Genomic DNA, 11,267 nt, shown 5'->3' on the forward strand with positions numbered 1-11,267 from the left:
AATGCTATTTCTCATTACCCTCATTAAAGCTCCTTGTGTGCCACTGAGCATATTAGCACACTGATCTGCAGCAAACTAATGATCGGCTGGTTGATAATGCAACTCCTTTTTTTTTTGCCCCATTCAGCTTCTCTCTTGTCTTGCTCTTAACGATAATCATGAGAGATTCACATCCTCGGCCGATCGTCATCAAAGGGGGAAAAGTTAAAAAACTTGAATAGCGCTACTACATTCTTAGACACAAAACATGCAAGCTTTTACAGGTGTAGTTTCACATATAGAGAGACATACACTCATGTTTGAGAAAAGAGAAAAGAAACAAGGGGAGAGGAGATGGACTCAAATGAATATTATTATAATAATAATTCAAACCCCTTCCCTCTTGTCTCTTGTTTCCCTGTCATCAAAAATAACAGTTCTTTTTACAGTCAACACTTGAAATGATGAAGGTGCTCGCAAATGACAAGGTAGCACAAGATGTGAAACATACTTTGGGGTTTAATTTTTACCTCTTTCATTAAACCAAAACACTGATGATGAGGAAGATCTTGGGTAGATAATAATGATATGTATGTTAAGTAAAGATAAAGAATATCTGAATTATCTAAGGAAGTGTCCAGCTGATCAACTTGATAAAAATGTTTTCAATATAACTTCTGATTATCAAAAGCTTTGTGGTAGAAAAGAACAAACATACGTACCAGGCTGCATTTGCCTTGTCAAAAACCAAGCGGTCACCAATGTCATGAATGCCAATCTCAAAAAGCCAACATGTCAGATGTTGTTGTTATTGCTGTGAAATGAGCAGTTATGACACATTCCACCCCAATCACAGGACAACGCTCAAAACGTCACAGCAACAATCACAAGCTACGATAATTAGTTTTGCACTTTCATTTGGTCCAATTAAGGATTTCACAGACTGGATTTCCTGAAAAATGCTTTCAATAGATTAAATCATGCCCTCTAAGCTACAGAACAGGCATCAACAGTACGTCGACTGAAACTTGAGCTTGCAGAGGTAATTGAGAAAATAAACATTGATTGTACGTGAATGATAGATTTCAGCTATAGCTTGTTCCCCTAGCTAGTATACCCCGTAGTTACATTAGAACAAATCACACAGAGAACGCAACAATGCAGCTGCGCTTCAGCATCCACCCTCCCCCTGATCCCCTCAAACCCTCTTACAGACATGATGAAGGGCCACTAGGTCTACATGCTGGCCCTTCCCCGCCCCCTGCTAATGTACACTAACTGTACATATAGCCCATTATGGAGGCAGAGCAAGAGCAATCCTCTATTTAATAGCCGAACATTTACGCGCGCTCCGTCATCTGGATAAGCATTGTTAGTTTAAGCTAGTCATTTCACAACTGCCTTTGTGTGTGTGTGTGTGTGTGTGTGTGTGTGTGCGTGCTTTTTGAGCAAGTATGTCATGTTTTTAAAGATTGCTATTGTAAGGCAGCACACACACACACACAATTGATTTCCACAGGAGGAGAGCCTCCACTCTCTGGAATCAAGATTAATAAGAGGCCATTTACATCTCAATCAGATCAGTGAGCAAGAGAGGAGAGAGACGAGAGAGAGAGAGAGAGAGAGAGAGACTGAGAGAGAGATAGAGAGAGAGAGAGAGAGAGAGAGAGAGAGAGAGAGAGAGGGAGGGATAGAGAGCGAGAGAGAGAGAGAGAGAGAGCGGAGAGAGAGAGAGGAGGGGGGGGGGGGGGGGGTGGGTGAGAAAGAGCTAAGAAAGTGGACATACAATAAATACAACCTTTAAGTCTTTGTCTGCTCTTATCCTGTGTACACAAAGAAAAGAGCCTGAAAACCACCTGCACACCCACACGCACACACTCCTCATATTTGAAGTCAGAGAGCAGCACAGGCAGATCAAACACTGAGCTGTTGTAAGGGTCCATATAGATGTATAACTGGGCCTCAGACACACACACACACGCACACACACACGCACACGCACGCACACACACACACACACACACACACACACACACACGCACGCACACGGACACACACACACACACACACAGTTCCTCTGGGACCCGGTTGAGCTTTAATGACAGCAAGCTGCACCGAGAAGAGGTCAGGCAGGGGAGTCACTGTTCAGGGGCCGCACACACACAGACACACACTCGCATCATCACAGGATAGACACATGCACTTACACACACAAAAGTGAGCAAATGTATTCAGCCCACGTTCACACACACACGTTAACGGACAAAGTTACAGGCTCATGTACAGTCACGGACACAAAGCTGACATACAGATGTAGGTTTTATTCATATATGGATAGATATGAGAGACCACACACACACACACACACACACACACACACACACACACACACACACACACACACACACACACACACACACACACACTGCAAGGCAACACTGGGGAGGGTAGGATCCAATTTGATTTGACCTTGACAGCGGAGGGAGGGAGGGAGGGCTGGTGGGAGGGAGGGATGGATAGAGTGGAAGGAATGAAGTGATGGTCTGGGCCAGATGCCTGTTGCAGATACTTCAGAGAAATTAGATGACCTTGAACTGATAGAGATAAATCATAGAACAAGACACAGCAGCGTGACACGGTGACATCTGCACACATAAAACGGCGTGACAGACGCGCATCAAATGTTGAAGTTAATCTAACGTACGTGTGCATACAGCGTAATACCTCGCGTGTAATAAACCTGCAAATCACACAGTGAATTCTATTGGACGCTCCTCGATTTCCTGACAGAGCTGATTAGAAATGCTAGAAAATTAGATAAGATTCCCTTTCATGTTCATTATAAATCTGGTGCAATCACAAGCATCTTTTTACAAGTGTAAATATGCAGTTTCTTGCTAAATTAATGTTGAAACTGCTGCCAGAAACACTGGCTGTCAAAGTCTTTTTGAGCATGATTTGTAAAAAATAAAATATAAATTGAAACTATAATAACGAAGAAGATGAATCGTGTTTTTGTCATTTTAATGCGGTTCAGGAAAAGAAAAAATTAAACAAAAGAACAGTCTTTGCCAAGAGACAATTACCATATAGATCCTTTGAATTCCTTTCATTAAAAGGACATTTAAAAACAACACCGTTTATATTATCCAATAACAGACATGCATTTACTCTTCCATTAGCGAACAAAAAGGCCCGCTCGTCAGTGGTGATGTTGTGTATTCAAACCGAATCACAGATGTGCGTTAACAAACCGTTTCCAGCTTCTGTTCCTAAAAACATCAGACAGCGCCCAGATGTGAGCGTGTGCAGCTCCAAGATCAGCAGATAAGTCGCTGATGTCGACATGCTGCAATCTGCTCGTCATTTGCAAATATATAGTGCAGTTAATTGGAAATATTAATCTTATTTTGTGAATTTAAGAAGAAGAGCTGCTACAGTGGATGTGTTTAAGCCGTTGAATAAAGTACTACATTTAGTCAGCGTTTACTGGACTGAACTGAATATATTAAAATAAATATTGTAACTTGTATTCGCTTTAGAAACGTGTATAGTCATCAACCTGTCTATCACCAATTGAGTTGATCTGACAGATTGATATTGTAGCCAATGTTTTGGTTGATCGGTATCAGCTATATTAAACCCCCCAAATTCCTTGTTTATTGGATCCCGTCTCCGCCAGCTTTCATCTGCACAGCAATTGTCGCAAACTAACCACAACTTGTGGCCGTGTGTAATAAAAAGTTCATAAGCGGTGAACATTTCTTCAATGTGAAAGTATTTTAAATTACAAAATGAAGGCAGCCAAACATCCACTTGTGATCTTTGTGTTTTGAGCGGTGACAGTAACTGCTTCTTTCAACACAGCAAATGTCTTTATTTAAATGTTATTTTTAGGGTGTTCAGTCTTTTTGAGCAGTTGTTAAGAAATGACAGGAGATATTTATATTTGTGTGGAGATGCTGAGCTATTTGGGTGCTCTCAGGTGTGTCTTGTGTGCACTATGCAGCTGTCCAAAAAGATATAGATATCAGATTGGAAATTGGCAGGATGCTCAGTATCTCATCATGTGGATTGGAATCTAGGAAGAGAAACTTGATCAAGACAATCCTCCCAATGTGTTGATAGGAATTCATGTTCGTACTAGATGTATTGCTATTAGTCTGCAAATGCATCAGGCAGTCTGTGTTTAAGGTTCAACCTATTTTTAAAAGTGGAGCAATCATTTTGTTACCTGTTCTTCCCACACTGTGTCCACCCAATAGCATGATCGCTCTATTCTCATAGCATCCCACGCCTACACTTTTATCTTTGCATCTCTCTCCATCTCTCTTGCCTACTGACATGTACACATTTACTAAATATTGCAGCAAACCTGCCAACTCCTCACACTTACGATCACGCAAAAGAAAAACAAATGAATCACGGCAGACAAAGGGATATGGCGGGCTGGGTGATATGATGCAGGAGCCATCGATCAGGCCTTAGCGATCCATTTTCCTCTTCTTGGTGGTAGAAGACTCAGAGAGGGAAATATCTTGTGTGTGTTAGTGCGAGTGGATCTGTGTATGCATGCTATGTGTGAGTAAGACAGTAGGAATCAAAGTGAGAGGACAAGTTCAAGAAAGTGAACTCGGTTTTCTGTTCTCTTGGTTATCGGTGAGGTGTGTCAGGTTCCATCAATCACGTCTACGACATGGTATCATGGGTGAGTATGGTTCTGGGGATGGCCTGTGAAGGGAGGGGTAGAGGGTGTGGGGATGGGGGGGGGACAGAGCGGGAGAGGGACAAAGTGGAAGAGAAAACAAGGGCTGAGGGAAGGGTGGGCCTCATGCCCTGAACTTGAACTTGGAGCTGTCGTGGTCGCAGAGAGGGGAGGATGGGGTCAAGCGTTTAGTGTGGATGGAAAAGGAAAAACCCAGCAGAGTGACACCTATATCTCCCTGCTCAGAGACGGCTGAGGGAGAGGGGACATGGTGCCATTTAACAAGCTGTGTTGCGAGGCAATTTCAGCATCTGTCTCAGTCCTTTTTAAACTAAAGCGAGTAAATTCTGGTCTTTTCCCTGGTTTGGTAGAACACAATCATAGTCTCTAGATATGCTGACCCCCCCTTTTTGGATCCTGGTGCACAGATTAAGAAACACAATATGCTAGAGGTAAGGATTACTTGTAAATAAAACACGTTGAGAATGTGTCTTGATCGTTCACTGATTAGGAAGGAGATTTAAAGAGGCAGATAGAGAAGATATAGAGTTAGTTAAAAGAAGATGCTTTATAGACAGTTACAAGAAGGTGATGTTGTATTTGCAACGCACATTCTTTCCCTTTGAGTTTCGAGGGGTAAATTAGGTCAACCTCGATGACCATCCTACCTTGGTCTGGAGATAGTGGGGGGTAGTAGTAGGTGTAGTGGGGGTACATTGGCTGCTGCTCCAAACGTTTTCCCATGTAGCTGGAATCCAATTGAAGGTCCTGGAGGCTGGAGATAGAAGCTCGCAGGTGAGGGTAAAACCACTCCAAGGGGCTGGCCAGGATTCTTCAGACGACTGTTTCCAAGAGTGGAGGATGCGGAGAGAGAACGTTCTCCTCTTACTGAGATGTGTGTGTGTTTGTGTGTGTGTGTGTGTGTGTGTGTGTGTGTGTGTGATAAACGCAGAGAGAAAGGCAGGGATAGGAGGACAGATTGTACTTGTGATTTCAGTCTGTCTACTTGTCTGGGAGCTCACAGGGAATCTCACAAATAGAGACAGGACTGGAAAGAGAGACAGAGAGAATCCAGAGTGGCAGCAAAAAAGGGGTTCGGGGAGAAGGAAGTGAGGAAAGGAAGATATTAAACGGATAGTAGCAGGCAAAAGAGGAAACAAAAGGGGGAATTGAAGAGCAGGACAGAGAGAGGGTAAAAGGAGAGAGGAGAAGAAGAAGAAGAAGAAGAAGAAGAAGAAGAAGAAGAAGAAGAAGAAGAAGAAGAAGAAGAAGAAGAAGAAGAAGAAGAAGAAGAAGAAGAAGAAGAAGAAGAAGAAGAAGAAGAAGAGGAGGAGGAGGAGGAGGAGGAGGAGGAGGAGGAAGAGGAGGAGGAGGAGGGGGGAGGAATGGATAGGATCCGGTTGCCGGTTCCTTGCACTCTCCGCTCTAAAAATCAGACCCACTCTTCTTCTCTGCTGCCCTGAACATGCCCCTCAATTTGCTTTCCAGCGTCTGTTACTCTTGTCTCTCTTCTTTTCCGTCTCCTTCTCTCTTCTCGTGTACCGTTTCCCTGTCTCGTTTCTTGCTCCCTCTCTGTCTCTCTCTCTCTCGCACCAGACGAGACCCTGATCCCACCGGGAGCTCGGCTGTATCCTGGGGAACACACGCTGTCCTCTGCTTCTATCCTCAAAAGACAGTCAAATCAGCGATGAACTCACACATGGATGTGGAGCTAGAGAGAGAGAAGAGGAGAAGAGGAGGACGAGGAGAGAGGGTGGTCTGGAGCTGAAGCTGTGACTGCCTTTCTTCTCACTCTCTCTCACTCCCTCCCTCTTTTGTTAAGCTCCGGGGGGATAGATAGGTAGATATCGCAGGAGCCTGGCGTGGAGGATGAGCGAAAAGAAAAAGCCTCGGTAAAAACTCCTCTCTTAGGAAGAAGCAGATAGTCCTATCCAGACGCGCACTCACACAGCGGGAAATACCCTGTGATCCACAAGGTGCCTCCTCCAACTCTTTTCTTTTCTTCCTCTTTGCGATCCCTCTCTTTCTTCTCAAGCTCTCTCTCTGACGGCTTGTTTCCCACTGCGCCTGGCAGCCGTCACTGTGTGTGTGTGTGTGTGGTGGTGGTGCTGGTGGTGGTGGTGGTGGCGGCGGCAGCAGCGGTGGTGGTGGCGGTGTGTATAGTGTGTTTGTGTGCCGTTGCCGTCTGCTCCACTCTGCGTGCTCAGGCAGAGAGGGGCTCGGCTTCAGCGCAGCTACGCTCCTCCCTCCCTCTCTCTCTTCCTCTCCTCTGTCTGTGTCTCTCTCCCTCTGTGTTTTTCATGGAACTATAGAACAGTGGGAGTGGTTGGTCCTGCCCTCGTTCGGGCCCTGGGGTGTGTGTGTTTGTGCGTGTGAGTGTGTGTGTGTGTGTGTGTGTGTGTGTGTGTGTGTGTGTGTGTGTGTGTGTGTGTGTGTGTGTGTGTGTGTGTGTGTGAACTAAATAGAAACTGAGAGAAAAAAAGAGAGACAGACATGGGCTGTTCTGCTGGCAGAGCTGGGGAGGGAGAATGAGGAGCAGGAGCTGGGGTAAAGGAAGAGAAGAAGATGCACGAGGAGTGGAATTTGGAAACAGAGAGGCCCCCCTACTGGCACTCTATAGGCGCAGCAATGGCACGTATTCCATAATAAAATTTGAATTTGAATTCTTCAAACTGAGAAACATAATAGTCATATTTTCTCATTTATCTTGGCTGTTTTTGAATAAGGTTTGTTTTGTTTTTTTTAATCATACAACATCCCACCATCAGCTGGCAAAACATATACAAACACATGCTTGAATGACCCTCCAAAGTATGTGCCTGAGTGCCTCCATTCACACATGCCCAGTGAAGGGCCCAACATGGACTGTGCATGTCGTTCAGCGGTTGTGTGGCACAGTGACCCACTGACACAGTGCTGCCTGTTATGTGATGTAACCAGGTTTAAGTAGTGCTCTTACATAAGCACAGTGAGCCATGCATGAAAAGACTGCTCTGCCCTCTGACTGCAGCTGTGCACACATATGTGTGTGTGTGTGTGTGTGTGTGTGTGTGTGTGTGTGTGTGTGTGTGTGTGTGTGTGTGTGTGTGTGTGTGTGTGTGCGCGTGTATGTGTATGTGTGTGTGTGTATGTGTATGTGTGGGGAGTGTTTTTTCACGTGTCTATTTCCAAGAATCAATTTCTACGATTCACAATGATGCTGTGTTTTGCTCAGAGGTGTACTAACAACAAGTACATCATATAGAACTCTATGCTGATTATATTCAAGCTGTTATTTACACAACAGTGTTTCGTCAAGACATCTAAAGAAAAAACAAAATGTCTGACGTGCCATACAAGATAAGGACCAAAGACAAGAATTACACTGGCCCCAACCCCCTCACAACATACTAACAACATACTAACAACACGTGCATGAACCCCGGGGGGGACTATAAATGCTATTACAGGTTTGAGAAGTGGCTTTGTATTCGCCACCGAGTATGACAATGTTTACAGTTTAACTGAAACTGCAGTGGTGTCACTGTAGTTCGGGATTGGTTTATTCAGGTTTCTCACTAAGAGAATTCTCCCTCGACTCTTGTCTTGCATTACCTCAGCACCAGTGTGTGAAACAGCTCTCCAAGTCATAGCCTATATAACACAGTGCAACTGGAGGCGAGCCTAGACGCCATACATCACTTGTATTTTCATCTGTATTGACTTGTTAAACCATGTGACACATTGAGTTTATTTATTCCACAGACTGAAACAAGTCTGTCTTCAGGACTGCATACATTACATGCTGTAATTTGTATACAGTTTTATTATGATATTTTCTTTAGTGTATTTTTGTTCCTGACAAAGTTTTGTGCTACAGTTTAACCTTGAGTTGTGTTGATATAGTAGCAGTAGCTTTTACAGGGTTTCTAAAAGCCATCTGAATAACCTTGTGATAACACGTTTTATGATCACAATTATCATATATTAACAGTGGCAGACATTCTCTGACACCCAAAGGAGCACGGGCAGGAAGTTAGTCATCAGGTAAATTGCTGCTCAGCCTACACTGCTTATAGGGGAGTTAAAGTGTCACTTGTAAATGGAAATCAAGAAGTGTGAACTGTACAGCTGCAGCAGTCAGGTTGAAGCCTTCAGTTGACAATCAGTTAAGTTAAGCACAAAAGCATAACAGTGACAAAAGCCAACGATCAGTGCAAATAAAAAGCAAATAAAAAGTAAATAAAGATACGATGTAATCTCATTTTAAACACATCTTTATCTCATACAGCCAAGCCAGCGGCTCTGTGCGTCTTAAGGCTGTGACACACCAAGGCGATTATCGGTCGTCGGTCAACGCCGATTCAGCAAGACTGTCGGAAAAATAAATCACTCTGATTGGCTGTTCAGCTTCAGCGAGGAAAACAAACACACGTCTGAAGTCAAGAGGGCACACACAAAGGCTACCTTTTTTCATCTTCATCTCAACTGATTATTCATATACACGGATATTTTCACAACGACATGGCCACCTGGAATGAAGCTAAGTGGTGAGTTAGAGTGATGTTTAAATGTTGGCCAAACACTGCTTTGTTTTAACGTGTCTATCATAACACCGGCTTGTATATCTTACGATTTCCCTTTTCTAAAGACGAATACAGACTACCGCCAACTGTTATGGAGAGTTATTTCCTCTCATGCGGTGTGTTCAAATGCGACTTTTTGGCCAAGACGCAGGCAAGGTGATGCGACGCAACATTCAGCTCTGTCGCCACTGTAGTTCTTTCATGTCTGTTTGGTGTGTCTGGGCCTTTAGACACAGGGCTGCTTTGAACTATGTGCTAACAGCACCATGCTAACATACTCACAATGATAATATGCTGATGTTTAGCTGATATAATGTTCAGCATCTTAGTGAGCATGCTAACGGTGATAACAGCTGAGGTTGTTAATGTCATTAGTTTTGGTCATAAAACAAAGTATTTGACAAATTCAAATTTTAACCTGACGATGTCATCAAAGCTACTACATTTGATCCTGAGGGGAACATGAATGTCTGTACTGAATGTCATGGTAACCCTACAGTTGTAGGACCAAAGTCAGTAGGGTTCATCTTCTGGAGATCACAAATGATTGTACAAAATGTAATTGCAATCCATTTGATGATTGGACCAACCAACAGACCAGCATGGTGTGATAGTGAGGCTAAAACTGTCAAATCAAATAAAAAGGATGATAAAAATATATGTAACATATGTTTATAAACCACTTTATGAGACTATGTTAAATTACACACAAAGAAAGATCACGTGTCAGTTATATGCCTACTTAGAAAAAATATAGCGCAAACTCTGCTGTCAAGTAGTGGTGGTGCAACAATCGATACAGCTTACCATTACTCTTCAATGACACTGAATCAATATTTTGATCAAGATCATATCAGTTAGTTGTCAAGGCTATCCAGTATTTCATTCATAAGAGCGGTTCAAATAAATGATTTTGTGAGCCCCTCTTTGGGCTACCACTCAGTGAATTAACCAAATCCTTTTTCTAACCTGTTACATCCAAGTTATGATCTACACTCTTCTAGATGGCAGAGGAGTTACTGCATGAGCTCATGTTGCAGTAAGACCAGCCTTCACAGTGACATATATGAGCATGTTGTAAGGCCGCTGCTAGCAAAAAAAGAAATAGGCTGTATTGATTGTGTTGCACTTGTAGTTGAGCAGTGTGCGTTGCCTTAGCAGTCAGAAGGGTTATATGCGCACAGAGCTCAGCAGTTTGATGGAGGAAGGTTATACATTCATTCGACGGCACTATGTGTGGAATGCCAAATGAGAGAGGGATACGAGGAGATCAGGTGTGTGTGTGTGTGTGTGTGCGTCTACTATGTGAGTAGCACACCAGCCAAAGTTTCCATGAAATATTAAGATTCTGCTGACACAGTTTGGGAAAACAAAGAGAGAGAATTGATTCTTCCAACTACACAGTACAGTCCCATTATGAGAGGCACAATCTTTACATCTCAGTCCATACGCTGCCATAATAAAGCTTTCTAATTACCTTGTCTAGTGACAAGAAAGCCATAATGATGGTGGTAAATACACACTGGTTAATTGCATTCGTTCTAATATCAAACAGACTTCAATTACGTCTTAAGCACAATCTAATTGCCTACTTGTTTCTAAAGACTTAATATTTATCCGCTGCATCTGCATTTCTTTGCAAAAAAAAAAAAAGAGGACCTTCTTCTAAAGAGGGACACAATTTTCCATGTCCAACACTTGAAAAATACCAAAAAGAAAACTGACAGGTGGAGCAAAAATATCAAAGTGTTTTCATTGACACTGTGTTCTTAAAGCCCCCCGGTCATCAAAGCAGTTTTTAAATGGAGCAGGAAAGGCCATGCTGTGAATCAGGGATGTGATCCTCTCATCGCTGACCACCAGATGTATAACAAACACCCAGGCAGAAATAAAAAGAGCAGCAAAAGCCTCACATCTTAGCTCCGATACAGCTGGGACAACAGAAGAGGTCATGATGACGATAGTCCTATTTTACAGAAGCTGCTCTGGTCGGTTTTCAAAGAAAGCACTGATATCAT

General features: G+C 43.2%; 1 protein-coding gene across 8 annotated transcripts in view; it reads right to left on the reverse strand.

The window, feature by feature from the left end:
• The window catches only part of LOC115020821 (RNA-binding motif, single-stranded-interacting protein 3-like), a 160,160-nt gene that overhangs the window by 101,007 nt on the left and 47,886 nt on the right, over positions 1 to 11,267 (reverse strand). The window contains exon 1 of one of the 8 annotated variants that reach the window (XM_029450815.1): positions 5,353 to 5,932. The exons of the other annotated variants lie outside the window; for them this stretch is intronic. The gene's annotated coding sequence lies outside the window, so the exon portion shown is untranslated. Of the gene's footprint in view, positions 1 to 5,352; positions 5,933 to 11,267 lie in introns of those variants that run through there. 8 annotated transcript variants of the gene reach the window in all.

The sequence above is a fragment of the Cottoperca gobio genome, chromosome 16 (genome assembly GCF_900634415.1).
Source record: "Cottoperca gobio chromosome 16, fCotGob3.1, whole genome shotgun sequence".
NCBI lineage: Eukaryota > Metazoa > Chordata > Actinopteri > Perciformes > Bovichtidae > Cottoperca > Cottoperca gobio.